Consider the following 16,723-nt stretch of genomic DNA (forward strand, 5'->3'; position numbering starts at 1 on the left):
TTGATATTTGTATGTATTATGAAATGATCAGCATATATATTTAAATCTGTGTATATAAACATAAGTATATATTATATGCACAGTGTATGTGTATACACATTATACACATACATACTTATATATTATATACACATATTTGCTTTAGAAAATATTTTACAGTGTGTGTCTTTAAACAAAAATGGCATACCTTTTTAAAGCTTGAATCTTTTTAGAATTCTTTATCCCACAGTGTCTTGGTGACTTAGCCACGTGAGTACATGTGGCCCTACTTCATTCGTCCCAACTGCTGTCTCTATTCTTAAATTTGGGTAGGTCATAGTTTATGTGGCCATTTTCTTTTTTTTTTTAATCCTCACCGGAGGATATTTTTCCATTGATTTTCAGATAGAGAGGGAGGGAGAGAGGGAGAGAGAGAGAGAGAGAAACATCAGTGTGAGAGGAACACATTGACTGGCTGCCTCCCACACGACCCCAATCAGGGCCGGGGATCGAACCGCAACCAAGGTACATGCCCTTGACCCGAATCGAACCCATGACTCTTTGGTCCACGGGCTGATGCTCCGACCATTGAGCCAAACCTGCCAGGGCTGTGGCCATTTTTCTTTTGATGGACATATAGGTTGTTTCTAATTTTTCACTATTGTAAACTGCTGCAGCGACCATCCTGGCGTACCCGAGGGATTATTTATGACCCTAGAGGAAGTCTTATAATTATATGCTTTTCTATTGATTTACGCTTTAACGTGTTTAATGCCGAGTTTGTCTGTTAAAGCGTAAGCTCCGGGAGGGCAGAAATGCAATTTGCTTTGTACCTCACTCTTCAGTTACTGCCTTGGCCACGGGCTCGAGACCAAGTGTCCTCGGGAACTGGAATGACTCGGCTGCCGCCTTGGCTGGGGCCACGGGGTGCTGTGGCATCCTTCGAGAGGGAACAGTGACGGACTTGGGTCCGGCGTGAGGTGTTTGCACAGGGCAGTAGCAGCTGCTCATGAGTGGGCTTTATGAAAAAGTGTTCTGGGCTACGAGGAAGACGGGTTCAGGAGGCCGGGTGATGAGACTCTTGTAAGGATCGGAAGGAACAAGGAACAAGGGACAGAAAGGAAAGGGTGCGTGTGAGAGCTGCTGGGGTGGTGGTGTCTGTGCGGGGCACGCATTGAGCAGCTCTGAGGGGCAGCGGGAAAGGCAGGCAGGCTTGGAGGGTCAGGACTAGTTTAGGACACTCCTTGTGTAAACAAACACTCATTGCCTCCCGGTTCTGTGCAAAGACCCCTCCACGAATTGCTGTCCAGATGTGAGTTTGCCACACCTTTCTCCTGCTCCCTTCGCAGGACAGCTGCAGTCTGTTGGGGAAGATGGGCAAGTCCACGGGTACCCCAGGAATGCAGGGGAGGGACTGAGGTGGGAGGGCGACCAGGTGCACTCTGGCTGTTCTGGAAATGGGGCGAGGGGAGGGAGGTCAGCGTGAGGATCCTTCTCCCTGGCCCCAGAGCCACACACGGCTGGCTGACCGCTGAACATCCAGCAAATAGCGTGTCCAGAAACGGGCACCAGTGTAGATGTTAGAAATCAAGGACATTTAGCTCGGGGACAGAGCTGAGGTTTGACCTCGCCGTGGCCCCCTGGCCTCGGTGTGTTCTGGAAGACGGGGAGCGCGCACTGTGAGCCCTTGGCCTCAGGAGGGTGACTCCACCATCCCGAGCCTCAGTTTCCTCTGTTGAAAGGAAAGGCTGTGACACGAAAAGGGCGGAGATTGCTAAGATGACGGCGAGTCCAGGGACAGGTGTTCTTTTTTTTTTTTATCCTCACCCGAGGACATTCTTCCGTTTTTTGTTCAGGTAGAGTGGGAGGGAGAGAGAAGAACAGAGAGAGAGAAACATCGATGTGAAAGAAACACATCGAGTGGCTGCCACCCGCACGACTGACCAGAGCCGGGGACAAACTGCAACTGAGGTACGTGCCCTTAGCGGGAACCGAACCCGGGTCTCTCAGGACCGCAGGCCGACGCTCTAACCGCTGAGAGCTCTGATTCTCTGCTCAGGCCCTGGACACAGGGACAGGAAGGTGTCCACGAAGTAAAAGGACGATCCCGTCTTCGTTTGCCTCTCTGTGTAGCCAGGATGGGATCGTTGAGGAGAGAATCAACACTTGAGGTTTCATAGTTATTTCGATTTTACTTCCATTTTCTTTCAGTGGCTTCCTGGTGTTCTTGGAGTAAAATCCAAAGTCTTCACGGGGATTTTACTCCAGAACCTGCCAGCCAGGCTCTCAGAAATTCTGTCTTTATCCTAAGAGGTGTTGGGAGCTGTGGGCAGCACCCTCACGTAATCAGGGCTGACTTCTTTGGGAACAATGTGTGGGACAGATCAGTGATGTCTGCAGGGAAGGTAGTTCTGCACACAGAGCGCGTGTTCCTTCCGGATGTATTCCTGGCACGCGGGGAAATGCCAGGCGCATCACCGAGCCGGTGTGCATTCTGTTGGTTGAACACCTACTTTGACTCTCTGCCTGTAAAGCAAGAGTAAAACTAGCCATTCGGTTGTCCTAGTAGGTGGATGTAATGAGATAATGGAGATTATCTCATGCCCGGTGCACGGTAACCACTTACTCATTTTTCGTCCAGTATTTAAGGAGCATCTGCTGCTCGCTAGGCGTGGCTCAAGGTCCCCGGGGTACGGAATGGGGTGTGGGGGTTGGCTGGTGTCTGCTCAGGAAAGGAAGCCACCTGGTGAAGGGTGGTGGTGGGGGGGCAGGAGCTGAGGTTGGGGACCTGGGGTGGGGGTGGGATGGGCTGGAAGGGAGGCCCCATATCTGTGGTTAAGGACCAGGCCCTGGAGTCTGGTGCTGGATTAGATTCCTAGCTCTGCTGCTGCTGACCAGTGGGCTGTGGGAGAGCCTGGCGGTCCCTCTGTGCCCAGGTTCGTCCACACAAGTGGAGAAACCCAGGGTCTACCTCCAAGGGTCGCTAGGAGGGGGAGGAAATGAGCTACAGGGGAAGCGCACACCGAGAACGGGCTCCGTGAGCCCTCCCGGCCAGCCTCGCCCGCCGGCCCTGCTTTTGGCAGAGATGGTTTTCGTTCTGGGAAACAGTGCTCCATCCCAAAGCAGAGAAGGCTCTCCTGGGTGTGGGTTTGGACAAGTCCCTGCTCTCGGGGTTAACGGGCTGATTCAGACCAAATAATAAAAGAAAGTTCCTAACCAACAACTATACAAACAACGTATTAGGCCATTGATGTCATCCGAAAGAGGGAGCCGGGGGGAAAAGGGGAGAAGTTGAGGTCCAAGGCTCAAATGTTCTCCCTAGCAAACTGCGGAACCTCTCGGGTTCCAGGTCCAATCAGTGGTATCGGGGGAGCTGAGACTAGGGTGCCAGGTCGGTTGGAAAGCGAGTCCTGCACAGCCCTTTGTGGGGTTGATACTCGCTACAATTGACCACTGATCCGCGCAGGGGTTAGGGGGCGCCCACCCCTGTGCAGTGGAAAATCCGAGTATAACTTTTGACACCCCCAAACTTAACAAGTAACAGCTTCCTGTCACTTGGAAGTCTTACCGATGACATATGCAGTTGATTAACAAATTTTGTGTATTGTATGTATTATAGACGGTATTCTTGGTGTTTTTTTTTTGGTACGTGCCCCAGCGGGAACCGAACTGGGACTCTCTGGTCCCCAGGCCGATGCTCCAACTGCTGAGCCAAACCGGCCAGGGCATATAGACGGTATTTTTACAATAAAGTAAGATAGAGAACAATATTATTAAGAAAATCGTAAGGAAGAGGGAAAAACAGTTTTAGTGGAAAACACTCCCGCGTGTAAGTGGGCCCACGCCATGCAAACTACGAGTCACCCTAAAAACAACCCTTTGCTGCTGTTCCACTGGAGCTGCCCCGTGGTCCCACATGGGGCGATCCAACTACCTAGGAGGCGGACGAGTAAGGGATTATAATCCCGATTTGCATATTACATGCACTCCTGTGTTCGTTTGTTCTGAGCATATTGATCACGGCTGCAGGCAGACATCATGGAGTTCCAGCGAGAACAGGGCACAGTGTCGTCTGTGTTTGTGGAGTTTGGTGGAGCAGGACGACAGGCAGGAGCCACTGATTACGCGATATAACGCGGAGTGAGTGTGACCGCACGGGTTTGAGCCCCGGCGGTAGCTGGCGGGGGTGTGTGATCCGACCTCGGCGGGGAACCCGTCCCTGCTCCCTTTCTTCGTCCACTCCCTGCAGCCTCCTCCAGTTCCATATGAAGTACCCATTAGCGGTGGAGAGGTGTGGGAGGAGGTCGGAGGGTGAGATCTAGGATTCATTACTGGACATCTGAGTGCAGATGGAGTAGGCAGTTGGAAGTATGTTTTGATCAAGTACTGCAGATGTGGCAAATGAAACGAGGGTGGAAAAGTGTCTGACGTCCTACTGCAACTGGAGTGAAAACCCAGTTCTTGCCACTGTCTTTGCGAGGCCCTGCCGTATTCCATGTGCTCCTGGCCTTACTCACTGGGCCGCACACATGGGCCTCTAGTTCTTTCTCCAAGCCAGCCTCCCTTCCATCCTGACGGTTCCCACTGGGCTTCTGGACGGAGGTTGCTGTTCCTGGGGACCCCAACCTGAAATAGCAGTACCTTCCCCTCTCCAGTGACCCTCGTGTTGCAAATATAGGTCTCTGTGTGTGGTCTGTCTCCTTGGAGAACAGCAGTCTTCAACCGGTGTGCAGCAAGAATTTTGTGTGTGTGTGTGGTATGTGCCCCTAGTGGGAACCGAACCCGGGACTCTCTGGTCCACAGGCCGACGCTCAACCGCTGAGCCAAACTGGCCAGGGCAGAGATTTTTGGCCATGATTCTTTTTTTTTCTTTTTCTGTGTGTGTGGCATGTGTCCCTAGCGGGAACAGAACCCAGGACTCTCTGTTCCGCAGGCCGACACTCAACCGCTGAGTCAAACTGGCCAGGAGCAAGAATTCTTAAAACATGCAATACCTGATGATTTAGTCAGGGCCACTGACCAACTCAACAATAGCTGTCTGGTGTGAATGAATCAAAATTATACCTATCACCTGGCCAGTGTGGCTCAGTGGTTGAGCGTCGACCCATGCACCCAGAGGTCCCTGGTCAGGGCACATACTCAGGTTGTGGGCTATATCCCCAGTGGGAGGCATGCAGGAGGTGGCCAATCTATGTTCTCTCTCAGTGATGTTTCTATCTCTGTCTCCCTCTCCCTTTCGCTAAAATCAATCAAGAAAACAAAAACAGAAAAACCCCAGAATTATACCTATTTTTTTAATCAGATCGGCAAAAATATATTTTTTGGTATGCTGCAGAATTTTAGTAATTAGTTTATGTGCCAGGAGATGAAGAAGGTTGAAAATCACTGCTCTAGAACATACAATGAAGTCCAGAGGGGTAAGGACTTCATGTGTTTAACTTACTCTGAACTCTGCCTCCCGTCCTACAGTAGTGCCAGGCCCTCCCAAAACTCTGGGCTCACAACTTTGCACAGTGTGTCTCATGTAAAAATAAATATTATTTATGCCAATAATGTAATTATATATATTTCGTTCTCCAGTTTTATTGAGATACAATTGACATATGACACTGTAACAAACTATAGAAATGATCCCTGAAAGTATAGTCTTGACATATGACACTGTATAAGATTGTACCACATGATGTGATGTATGTATATGTTGCGAAATCATTACCACAGTACGTTAGCATCCATCATCTTACACAGTTACAGTTTTTTCCCTTGTGATGAGAACTTTTGTTTCTTTTTCTCCCTCTTCCACCATCTCCTCCACTTCATCATCATCCCATTTTATGGATGAAGAAACTGAAACCTTAATCCAAAGGGATTAAGTAATATTCTAGAATTAATGAGCTTTTAAGAGGTGGAAGTGGCCCAGCTGGTGTGGCTCAGTGGTTGTGCGTTGACCCATGAGGTCGATTTTGGGTCAGGGCACATGCCCAGGTTGTGGGCCAAAATCCCTAGTGGGGGTGTGCAGGAGGCGGCCAGTCGATGTTCTTTCTCATCGATGTTTCTCTCTCTCTCTCCCTTCCTCTCTCAAATCAATAAAGAAAACAAACAAACAAACAAACAAATAAATAAATAAGGGGTGGAAGTGGAGTGGAGTGTTTGAGCCCTGAGTGACTGGAGAGAAGACATTCCAACACCTTGGCAGACAACCCCCGCCCCCCGGAGAACCCGGGTTTAAACCACTCTTAGGACAAACAGAAGTTGATTTCCTGAATGAGTGGGAAGGGAGCCCCGGGCAGAGGGAACCGCAGGTCTGAAGGCTCTGGGTCACACTGGTTGAAGCTGAGAACCCTACGTGAAGGGGGGCCAAGGCTTGAGGCTGGAGAGAGAGGCAGGGGCCAGAGGTCCAGCCTGGGGAGGCCAGGAAGCACTGGAGTTTGTTCTCAGCTCCTGGGGCGAGAGGAAACCATTCAGAAGGGCAGTGCCATGATCTGATTTACACTGGAAATGATCTCTTGGGCTGTGGGGTGGGGAATCTAGTTAGGCCAACCTAGAAAGAAAGCAAGTTTGGAGAAACCTCACTTACTCAAATATTTGGAGGAGAGAGTGAGTTGGTGGTGCTGTGGAGTAGGCTTGGGTTAGAGATGACGTGCCCAACGTTGAAATATGTTTAGAAGTGATAGGCTTTACTGACGGATTCAAGCTGTGTGGCCAAGGAGGGCGAACTGGAGTTTGGCTTCTTGGTTTTGACTGGAGGGAGTGGGTGCATGGAAGAGGGTTCCATTTATTGAGATGAGAGTAGGAATCAGATTTCAAGAAATGTTCCTTACCTTCCTCTTCCCAGGCTTCCTCTTGTCCCGGAGCCTCCCCATTTGGAATATCAGATGAGTGCAAAAAGCTTTAAAGAGGTGCTCCCGAAGTTATTGTGGCACACATAATTTTTAAAGAAAGTTCACATTTCCAGGTTGAGTGACGTCAACCTTGGCGACACTTCCAGAATATTAAAGACAAAAGTGCTTGCAAAGGGGAGGGGGGCACTGATCTGACTTGTCAATGGGATAAATTCAGTTAAAATAAATAACAACCCCCCACCCCCCGCCCACGCTGTCAAATTAATCTAATCTAGACCTCTATTTAAATTGAGCCTTATTCTTGGCCCCTCCCTTTTTTGGTTTGCGCATAAAATCCAGCAATCACATCTCTTCCAGGATTGCTCCGAGCCAGGTGGACTGGCAAACTCTGCGAGAAAAGGGAGTCTCCAGGTTCCACACACTGCCTCCACTTCCCAAAGGTAATTTCTGCTATTTGTTGTGGTCGTCTATTATCATGATGTTCTATAGAGGGGTTAACGTTTTGAGCCGACTTGAGTGAAATCAAGAAACTTCACAGGAGAGAGAGAAGTGTGGGGGCTCCTGCAGTTGGTGGTGATCCCCACTTAATTTAGTGCACTCAGTCGTGTTAAAAGGGCTGCCCCTGTTTTCTTCTCAAATGTCCTTTGTAGTTTGCAGAGGCTGGCAGGTTTGGCTAACTTTCTCATTCTCTTTTCCTGCTAACTCCTCACTGCAGTTTTTCAGGTTTTCCTGCTCTGAGCACTAAATTCTTTTTAAGTCAAGTATCTATGTTGGCTCCATTTCAGCTCCAGGCTTTTTACACACAGTTCCCAAATTGTTTTTCTGTAATAGTTCCCCAGTAAAACAAATACTTGCGAAATAAGGAGATCATACCGCTTTCTGTTCTTCTAATGAAAGTTAGGTCCCCAAAGATGATTCGAATAGACGGTAAATATAGCAAATCAGAAGGGTTTTTTTTTTTTTTTGCTATTGGATCTGGAGAGAAAAATCATAGTTGGCTAAAAGAGGTCTCATATCACTAGGATTAAATCAGAGATAATAGGGCGATTTTTAAAAAGCGGACACTGGGAAACATCTTAAGGAGGGCTGGTCTGTTTAGATAATTGTGAATAATGAAGTGTAGCTGACGTTTGTCGAATTAGAAAGAGGGGAAGTGAGGCTTTTTCTGCCCCTTCCCTGAGTAGCATGTGCAGAGCATCAGCTCACATTGGAAGAGACATTTCTGGTCCCATTCTTTCTTTGTGTTGCTGCTTCCTGCAGCACCTGACTCCTTAAGAATTAGTCTAGCTAGGGGGTGATGGCGAAACAGGATTACTCCTGGGTGGGTGGAGCTAAGTATATGTAGACCAACGTTCGATTTTCAATTTTCATTTCACACAATAATACTAGATACTTCGCCTTTTTTTACAAAACACATGTTCCTAGTGTTGCTACTTCTGGAGTTCCCATTTTTAATTGTTTTAACTCGAAGTGCTTTCCAAACACATCTTAAGTAGGCGTCTCTCCATTCCGAAGGGAGATGGTGTGTCACAGGCGCCCTTAGAGCGAATTCAGATCACTCCATGACCATTTGAAAACACGGTGTATGTTTGCAACCCAGCACTCAGTCACTGGCAGAATTTTGCAAGCATTTCCCAGTTTTTTATTGGCATGCTTCCAAGAATAAGGTTCTTTGTAATTCCTTGCTCAAACATAAGGATCACATATAAAACTCTTAGCAGATAGAACAGTTAATACAATCATCTTTCAATTTTAAAAGCTACAACATAATAAGGTTTTTTTTGGGGGGGGAGAAACAGTAGCTAACAGACCATATGATGTTATTATGCTAACAGGGTGGTAGCTTTGTGAGGGCATAGAGGGGGGAAAAAAAGCCTTTTTGCTCTGAAAATAATTCAGTAGCAACAAGGTCTGAGAGCCAGGAGCCCTATTGTTCTTAGTGAAACGATTATTTGTCAAAACATTTGATTGTTTCCCTATTCCTACTGAAAAAGTTTGGACTTTTCTTTTTGGCTCGATTTTGATAGGATTTTAAACTATCAGTGGCTATTGTGTTTACAGCTTTCAGGGTTTCAGAGTTCAAAGGTTATCCATTAACATGTAGAGTGAGGCTACACTTATGTGAAGACTCAACCTGGTTCCACTAGTTCATAGTTTCTTTGTTCAGGCGCAAGGCTGGGAGTCATTTGTTTTGGTAAGTTCAATGAAGCTTCTTGTTTATGAAGAGTTTGCCTCTGGCCTGTGTTTCAGGATGTGACTATGTATAAGCCTCTAAAAAGTATTTTGAAGAAAGGTATTCATCTGAGAAAGGGAACCTTAGTACTAGAAGTAATCGGTATCAGTGTGCTTGAGTGAAAAAAAAAAAAAAAAAAAGTTCTGGCCTAAGAATCTACTTCTGGCGCTGCTAATTAATTAAGTGTGAGTAAGTAATTGGTTCACTTCCTTTTTAGAAAAGACTAACCAGACCATATGTGGGGCTAGTAGTTATATATGAAATGACAGCAAAACATCACACTTGGCAAATTCTTCCCCTTTGCTAAGAAGCTGCCTCTCAAATTCCATTTCCTATTTATTAAGGATTGCATTGCTCACCAGCCCAGCACTTAGGTAGTGGCTTTTTTTCTTTTCTTTTTTTGGTCCTGATTTATTAACTAAATACTTTAAGTGCCTTTCTTGATATGTTTTAAGTTTTTCCATTTTGGATACACTGAAGGCCAAAAGAAAAAAAAAAAATACTGGGCTACTTTGTTTGTGGTGACTTGCATAGCTCCGTTTACATTTGCATTCGTTTGCATCTTGGGGCAGAAAACTTAGTGGGTGTGATTGTGCCTCCGTGCTTCCTCTTGGGGCTTAAAATGGGGGAAATCAGTGTCCTCGGAATTATAACTTTTTTTTTGGTGAGCAAGGGAAACGCTTTAAATGAGTTGGGCTGGGGAGGAGGGGGAAAGGTTTTTCTTCTTTTGGTTCCCACTTTAATAAGCCCGGTTTCATCCACGTGGATTTCTATCAAAGCCAAGTGGATTCTTGGAACCTAGGCCAAGTTTGGAAATCTCAAGTTATAATAGCGCAAACCCAGGCCTTTCAGAAAAATAACAACAAAGGACAGCTTTATGAAGATACTAATTAAAAAACATTTTAATCATCTTGTCTCATCGCCCTTCCTCACACTTGAAGAAAACCTGAAAAAGAATGTTGTTTGTGCACAGCTGCCGTGTAATCTACCCAGACGGGTGTAAAGGCTTTTTGTTTGCTGGTAATTCTGTATGACCCAGGAGTTCGGGCGACCAGCCCCTCCCCTCGCTGGGCACACCTTGCAAGGGAGGGGGAGGCGGCGAGGCGGAGGCCTGGATCTGCGCCTGCGCGCTGCCCTCTAGGCCCCCTCCCCGCGTACCTGTCACTGGAACCGCCGGGCGTTCGCGGGCCACGTTAGGCCGGATGGCGGGAGGCGGGGGCTCTGGGGGCGGTGAAAGGCGCGCGCGTGCGCGGGAGTCTCCGGGGCGAGAACAGGGAGTGCGCGCGCTCGTCCGCCGGCTCGCGCCCCGGAGGCGGAGCCCGCGGCGGTGGGCGGGGCAGGGGCGCGCCCGCGAAGGTCACGTGGGCGCGGGGCGGGGCCTCGGGGGCGGTCGCGCGGCCGGTGTAGGCAGGAGGCGGGGCGTATTCGAACGGCGGGGCCGAGGGAGGGCGCAACAGCTGCTCCCTGAGCACTTTCTGACCCAACAGTCCCGGTGCGCCGGACGCGCCGCGCCCCGGCGGCTCTAGGGACCCCCCGCGCCTGCACTGTCCCCTCGCGGACGAGTAGGGGGCGCCCGAGCCTTTGCCCCCCGTGCGCACCCCCACCCCGCTCACCTTAGCCCCGCGCCCGAGGTGAGCCCGGCCCCCAAATCCTCCGGGCGGGGGTGGGGTGGGGGTGGGGGGCGCTCCTTTTGGGGGGTCTTCAGGCGCGAGGCCCCGTGGGGGATGGCTTCGCCCCTCGCCCCGTGGCCCCCCGTCTGTTTTGGGGGGCCGGTGCCGGCGCGGAATCCGGGAGGTGTCCGCACAAAAGGCCGAGAGAAACTCCCCGTCGCCTCCCCTCCCGCCTGCTTCCCCGCCCCCTCCCCTCGCCTGCTCCCTCCTCATTCAAACCTCGGCTGGCTCGTGTGGTGTCAGTTCAGTCCCGGCCGCCGCCGAGCGAGGAAATGGCCGAGGAGCCGGAGCCGCAGGTAAAGGGGGCGCGCCCCCGCCCGCGCCGGGCCCCAGGGGGCGCCCCGCTTCGCCCCTCCGGCGTCCCCCCGCGCCCGCCCTCGAGTCCTCGGTGCTCGTTACCTCGCCCCCTCCCCGGATGGTCGCCCCGCCCGGCCCCCCCGTTCCTCCTCGATTCCGCTCCTCTAGGGCGCCCCCTCCCCACCCGGCGAGAAGGTGTCGGGCGAGCCCCCGGTGTGTACAGACAGTGTTTTACCATCACACTCACTCTGGGAAATAGTCGAAATGGCTTGGGGGTGGGGAGTCCCCCCCTCTCCGGGTCGAGCGCCAGGGGCCGGCCGGAGGGAGCCGGGGGGCTGCCTACGAGGGTGCGTGGGGGCTTTCCTGGAAAGTTGGATGGCGCCTCGGGGCGGGCCTCCCTGTTGGCCCACCCGGCCGTGGGGGGCGGGGGCCGGCGAGGGGTCCCCCGCAATGGCCCGGGAGGGGCCGGGGCAAGTTGGAAACAGCCAAAACAATGCGTCCTAACAGGCGTCCCCCGCAAACAATGGCCGGGACCGTCCACACCGGCCGGGCGAAGGGCGCGCCTACGGGGGCCGGGGGAGGGGCCGGGCCTGGCCGCGGACCCCGACGCGCACCCCGACGGGCCCCCCGGCGCCCCCAAATCCGTGCCTGGGAGTCCCGGTCTTCTGGCCGTCTCTGAGCAGGCGGTGCACAGGGCCGCTTTTCCTGGATGTGCGACTAGGATTTTTATTTGCCCCCTTTAATTTTAAAGGTGTAAAAAACAAACAAAACAAACTTTCAGAATAACCCCTGAATGCTTAAAGAAGACGTTTCAGAAGTCAGTCCTAGTGGGAGACCCGGCGCCCGCCTGAAGCAGAACCGGGAGCTCCAAAGGGCAGGAGGGATTGAAATGTTCGCCTAAAAGTGTTTCTTTTTTCTAAAAGGGAAGTTTTCTGCCAGCAGGCGCTGAGTGGCGAAACCGCGCAGTTTCAGATGTAGAGCCCTCTTCCCTCTTGATTTGGCCCCAAAATGCAAGCGGCACGGGATGGGGAGGGGAAGGAGGGGAGGGCGCTGCTGGGGGCCCGGGAGGCTGGATTTGGGGCGGCCTGGTTGGTTGGTCCTGCGCCGCGGGCGAGAGGTGGCCTGCGGGGTGCTCAGGCCGGTAACCTGCGCGCCGGGGCTCATAGCCATTCAGGTTCCTAGTGGGAACCCCACATTTTAGGATTCGGGGTAGGGCCACCGAGGACGGGAAGTCACATTCTTGGGCGGGCGGGGAGGTTTTCCGCAAGGAAAAGAGCCACCAGTGGCCACTTCTGGGACCCCACTAGCCTGTTCACATTGGGAGCAGCAGAAACTTTTCTGTCTGTTTTTTTTTTCTCTCTAAGAAAAGGATAGTCACTTCAGAATTTAAGGCTTTGGTGTGTTCCCCTTGGACGCTTTTTGAGCCTCAGTTTATTTCTGAGTCAGCCTGTAGGGCTTGAACATTCCCCAACGTGTATTAAATAAATGGCGGTAGTGGTCCTGTGGGCAGTTTGGGGCCCCCGTGTTACTGACCACCGTGCATACCACAGCCTCGCTGGTTTCCCGGCTTTCTAGATCTTTTGCAACCATTAAGCTGTATGTTTTAAGAAGCCTAGGTCTGATTCAGTTCAGGTTGATTCAATTATGTCTTCATCGCTTTTGAGTTGGTTGAATGAGTTGACATGAGATTAAGCTCAACAAAAGAAAGGCAGGGTAGCAACAGCTGCCGGCCAGGCCTGGCCACTAGGTAGGGGTCTTGGGAGGCCTTTTACCTTCTCTCCTATGTGTCAAGAAGTCCATTAAAAATATTATTTTTACTGTACTTTTCCCCGTGGGATAGATGGACTGCCTTTATATAAAGTAAGACTTAAAATACTCAATTTTATAGTAGTTTGAGAATGAGGAATAGATCCAGAGTTTTCTAAAAAGCCCTTAGTGTGTGTGTGTGTGTGTGTGTGTGTGTGTGTGGAGTGCAGAGCAATAACCTAATTGCTTTTTGTCTGAAAAATACAACAGTCGAATCACTAGTTTGTGCTTGCTTAGTTAATGTGTACTAAGAACTTTTAAGGTGTGTCCTTAATGGTACATGGCTTTTTCTGAAAAGTCATGTTTATTTTAGATACTGTTGTTCAGTATTCCAAAGATTGTAGTAGTGTGTGTTTTTAATCCTGGTGTTTTAGTTGAAGTCACCCACCACCCCATTGCTGCCATTTTTAATGTTATGTAAGTTAAATTTTGGAGGGCAGTTGCCTTATTAAAACACCCAGAAGTCAGTAGCTCCAAATGTATAATTTATAATTTATTGGACTCATTTGTTGGAATAGGGTTAATAATCTGATTGTTTGGAATTTTAGTTATTTGGTGTGAGGAAGGAACGCTCCCTGAGCCGAACATTGATTTGCATGCTGGAGGAGGAAGTAGGGGGAAGATTGTGTCTTTTCTAGGTGGACTCATTTCTACAGAGATTTGATTCTTTGAATCCTTTTAGCTTCACAACACCTAACGCTTTGCAGTTTGACCTTTGCTGTTTTTTTTTTTTTAACTTCTGAGATCGAAGTTTAGCAGTTGTCTTGGGTTCATATTATTCCCTTTCACTTCTTAATCAAAAAAAGGAACTGATACACCAGTGAAATAAAACTTGTAAAACTTTTCCCCCTTCAGCCTGAAGACCTCTATTTAGATAACAGCTTGGCCCCCCCTCCCCTCCAGGTAATAGGAGAGGAAGAGGGAGGAGTAAAGGTTTTTGGCTGTGCCTTTGCTTTTAAGGTTTAAGGTGGAGGTAGATTTGCATTCTCTTTGTAAGCCTCCATTTTTGGCAGTGGAACTTTCTGGAAGGAATAGCAGCCCAGTGGTCCTTTTAAAGAGGAAATTTGAAAATAAGACTTAATCAAGTCACTTACCAACTGATGAAATAATTAAGGAATGGAATAGCCTGGCAGGGACAGTGCCCCTCTATCTCACTTCAGATCAATGCCGGTCACTTTTCCTCAGTTGGCAGTATTTATGGCAAGTGGCCAGTTCTCGCCACAGCGGGGGTGCCCTTTCCACCCCAGGGCACTCTTCGCGCCCAGCCGCTTGATGAGAGCCTGGGGGTCCCAGAAGATGTTCCCCCACTTTATAAAATTACATTCCTTCCTCTCAGTGTCACAAACATGATACTGGCTGATAAGAACTTTTTCGGAGTAGTTTTAATGACGTGACTGCTTACAATCTACTACTTATAAAAAAAAAAAAAAAAGCTTTTGTCTACTCTGAGGACTGTGATTGGTCTTCTCTTCTGTTTTACACGAAGCTTTGTTTCCACTTGCTCAAAAAAAAAAATTCTAGTTCAAACTGTTCCATCTCGTGGATGCCAGTGTGGCTTGTATGTTGCAGTTCCTGAGGTTGCTGTGCCCGACTTGTTTTAAATGGTTTAGTCCTGATCTCCTACTTCAGTCGAATCCTGTAGCACAATGGTTAATAAGTGAAATGGAAAGGGGAAGAAGCCCAAGTAGTGGACAGTGGCTAGGTATTTTCTTTCTTTTTTTCCCAAGCAGAATTATGTACTCAGAATAAAAACACGAGAGGTTCTGTATACTGAGGAGTGTGCCAACAGAAGGGAGGGGGCTCTCCTGGAAAGTTGGATGGCGCCTCCGGGCGGGCAATGTAATGAGACTTGAAATTAATATGACTGCCATTGGAATAGGTAGAATAGTTTTCAACTTACCAAGGTGTGTTACAAAATAAAAACCTGGGAGGTATTTACAGACCAGGCATTAAAGGAATCCCAGTTATATGGAATATTCTAACTAGTCTTCACGAGTTGTTTCCTGCGTGTAAATTAAACCCAGGACTGTGGGGAGAGTGGATTTGTCTACGCATCTCCAGATGGGGGGAGGGCTGTTGACTAGTTGAAATGCGCGTGGAAGAAGTGACTTACACAAAGACAGCAGGAAATTTCTTAAATTTGGGTGAGGGAAGCTTGATCACTATAGCATAATGGCCTCGTTTTGGGAGCAGCAGAACAACTTGCCTGAAATGCTGACTTGTAAGGATAAGGTGATTTGGCTTGTTTTTCTGCAACCGGTAATACAGTTAGGCGAATTGGCAGTGGTGTGTGGGCCAAAGGATTTTGAAGTGAGACCATGAGGGCAGATAGGAATCTGACTTTGAGGAAGTGGGAGGACAGGGACCATCCTTTCTTGAAACCTGCAGCTCTGATAAGCAAGCCCAATTCTTGTATGAATCTATCTTCCAGACAAATAGAGGGGCAGCCCCTGCCAGCTGCTGCCACCTTGGGCTGCCCCTTTATGCCTGATGTTGGGACACTCAAGAAAAACCTTTGCATTTGAACGTTTGCTGGCTGCCTGGTCTTCACATCCCCATTACTTCCTGCCCAGGGTAACTGCAGAGCTGAGTTACTGGAAATTTGGGGCCAGTTTGGTAATTTTATGATCAAGTTGAGAAATAAAATTACTAAACCTGAAAAGACAGCTGAGTAAGTTGTATGAGAGAATTCGTTGAATTCCTTGGCCTGTGTTTTTAAACTTGACCAACGTTGTTTCTGATGTACACATCCCTCCACTTCACGGAGCAGAGCCACCCGGGAGTCAGACTCTGGCTTTTTAATGGGCTCTTGTCGTGTTTTGTGTATTGGTGGTGGTTATTTTCTAGTATCAGAAAGCCTTTTGAATTTAAAATTCAGAGTGTGTAGTTATATGGCCTGGAGATTGAGAGCCCAGATATGTTTTGTTCTTGAATCAGCATTAAGAGAAGTACTTGTTTTTTTCCTACCTGTATCAAATCCAGATAATTCAAAAACAGTTCACTTATACCAGAAGTGTTTTTGTTCTTAATGAGTGGATCCTTTGTTGTTGTTGTTGTTCAGTATATAAATCCACTGAACACTGGCCGCATGTATTAGTTGACAGGAGACTTTTTTTTTTCTTAATTTTGAAAGCAAACATGATTTGAAAGGGCTAGCATACAACTTTAGTATTTGCTCTCTCCAAAGACAGGGAGGGGAGTATTTAAATATCTCTAAAGAACTACCTCCTGCCTTAAAAGGCATTGATTGCCATGTTTATATTTAATCTGAAGTTAGTTAAGTTGAGTACAATTAAGAACACTCACCATTTGGCCTTGAGGAGAAAGAGGTGTAATAAGTGTGTAGTGTAGTGGTGTGGTATAATGGTTACAGTTATTTTTATATCTGTACATACACAGATACATTTGTGGGGGCACATGTACACATTCAGTGTTTCCTTTGTAGAGTTAAAAAGTACAAGTAAAGATAGAACAGCTTTTTTTTTGTAGTTCTCTGAACTTACTCCCTCTCTTTGGTACAGTTATTCTTAAATCCTTTCAAACTGTTAAGGTAGTACTGAATTAAGTCTTAATAATAGGAACTCACTGATAGAAATACTTAACCTTGCTTACTTGAAATTCTTTTTTTTTGTCCATTTTCTTTTCATCTTTCAGGACAAGATGAAGAATTTTGAGAGCCAGATTACAGACTTCAGTATCTGTTAATACTGATAATACTGAAACTAAAACTAATGCATGCTGCTTTAAGTTCATATTAATACCCTTTAACTGACCTTAACTGATTTGGAATGAATCAGACAGTTTTAAAATTTTATTTTATTTTATTTTTATTTTATTATTTAGAGTTTTTAATCATGACATTGAAATCTGCCAATGTGATTACATTTTTATAGTAC

General features: G+C 48.2%; 1 protein-coding gene across 4 annotated transcripts in view; it reads left to right on the top strand.

Annotated features, from left to right (window-relative positions):
* The window catches only part of ZNF217 (zinc finger protein 217), a 39,626-nt gene that overhangs the window by 5,236 nt on the left and 17,667 nt on the right, over positions 1 to 16,723 (top strand). Inside the window, exon 3 of one of the 4 annotated variants that reach the window (XM_036244323.1) lies at positions 7,179 to 7,261. The exons of 1 other annotated variant lie outside the window; for it this stretch is intronic. The gene's annotated coding sequence lies outside the window, so the exon portion shown is untranslated. Of the gene's footprint in view, positions 1 to 7,178; positions 7,262 to 10,998; positions 11,021 to 12,208; positions 12,231 to 16,723 lie in introns of those variants that run through there. 2 more of the 4 variants (XM_036244325.1, XM_036244326.1) reach the window with 2 other exon arrangements.

The sequence above is a fragment of the Molossus molossus genome, unplaced genomic scaffold (assembly GCF_014108415.1).
Source record: "Molossus molossus isolate mMolMol1 unplaced genomic scaffold, mMolMol1.p scaffold_m16_p_6, whole genome shotgun sequence".
Taxonomy (NCBI): Eukaryota; Metazoa; Chordata; class Mammalia; order Chiroptera; family Molossidae; genus Molossus; species Molossus molossus.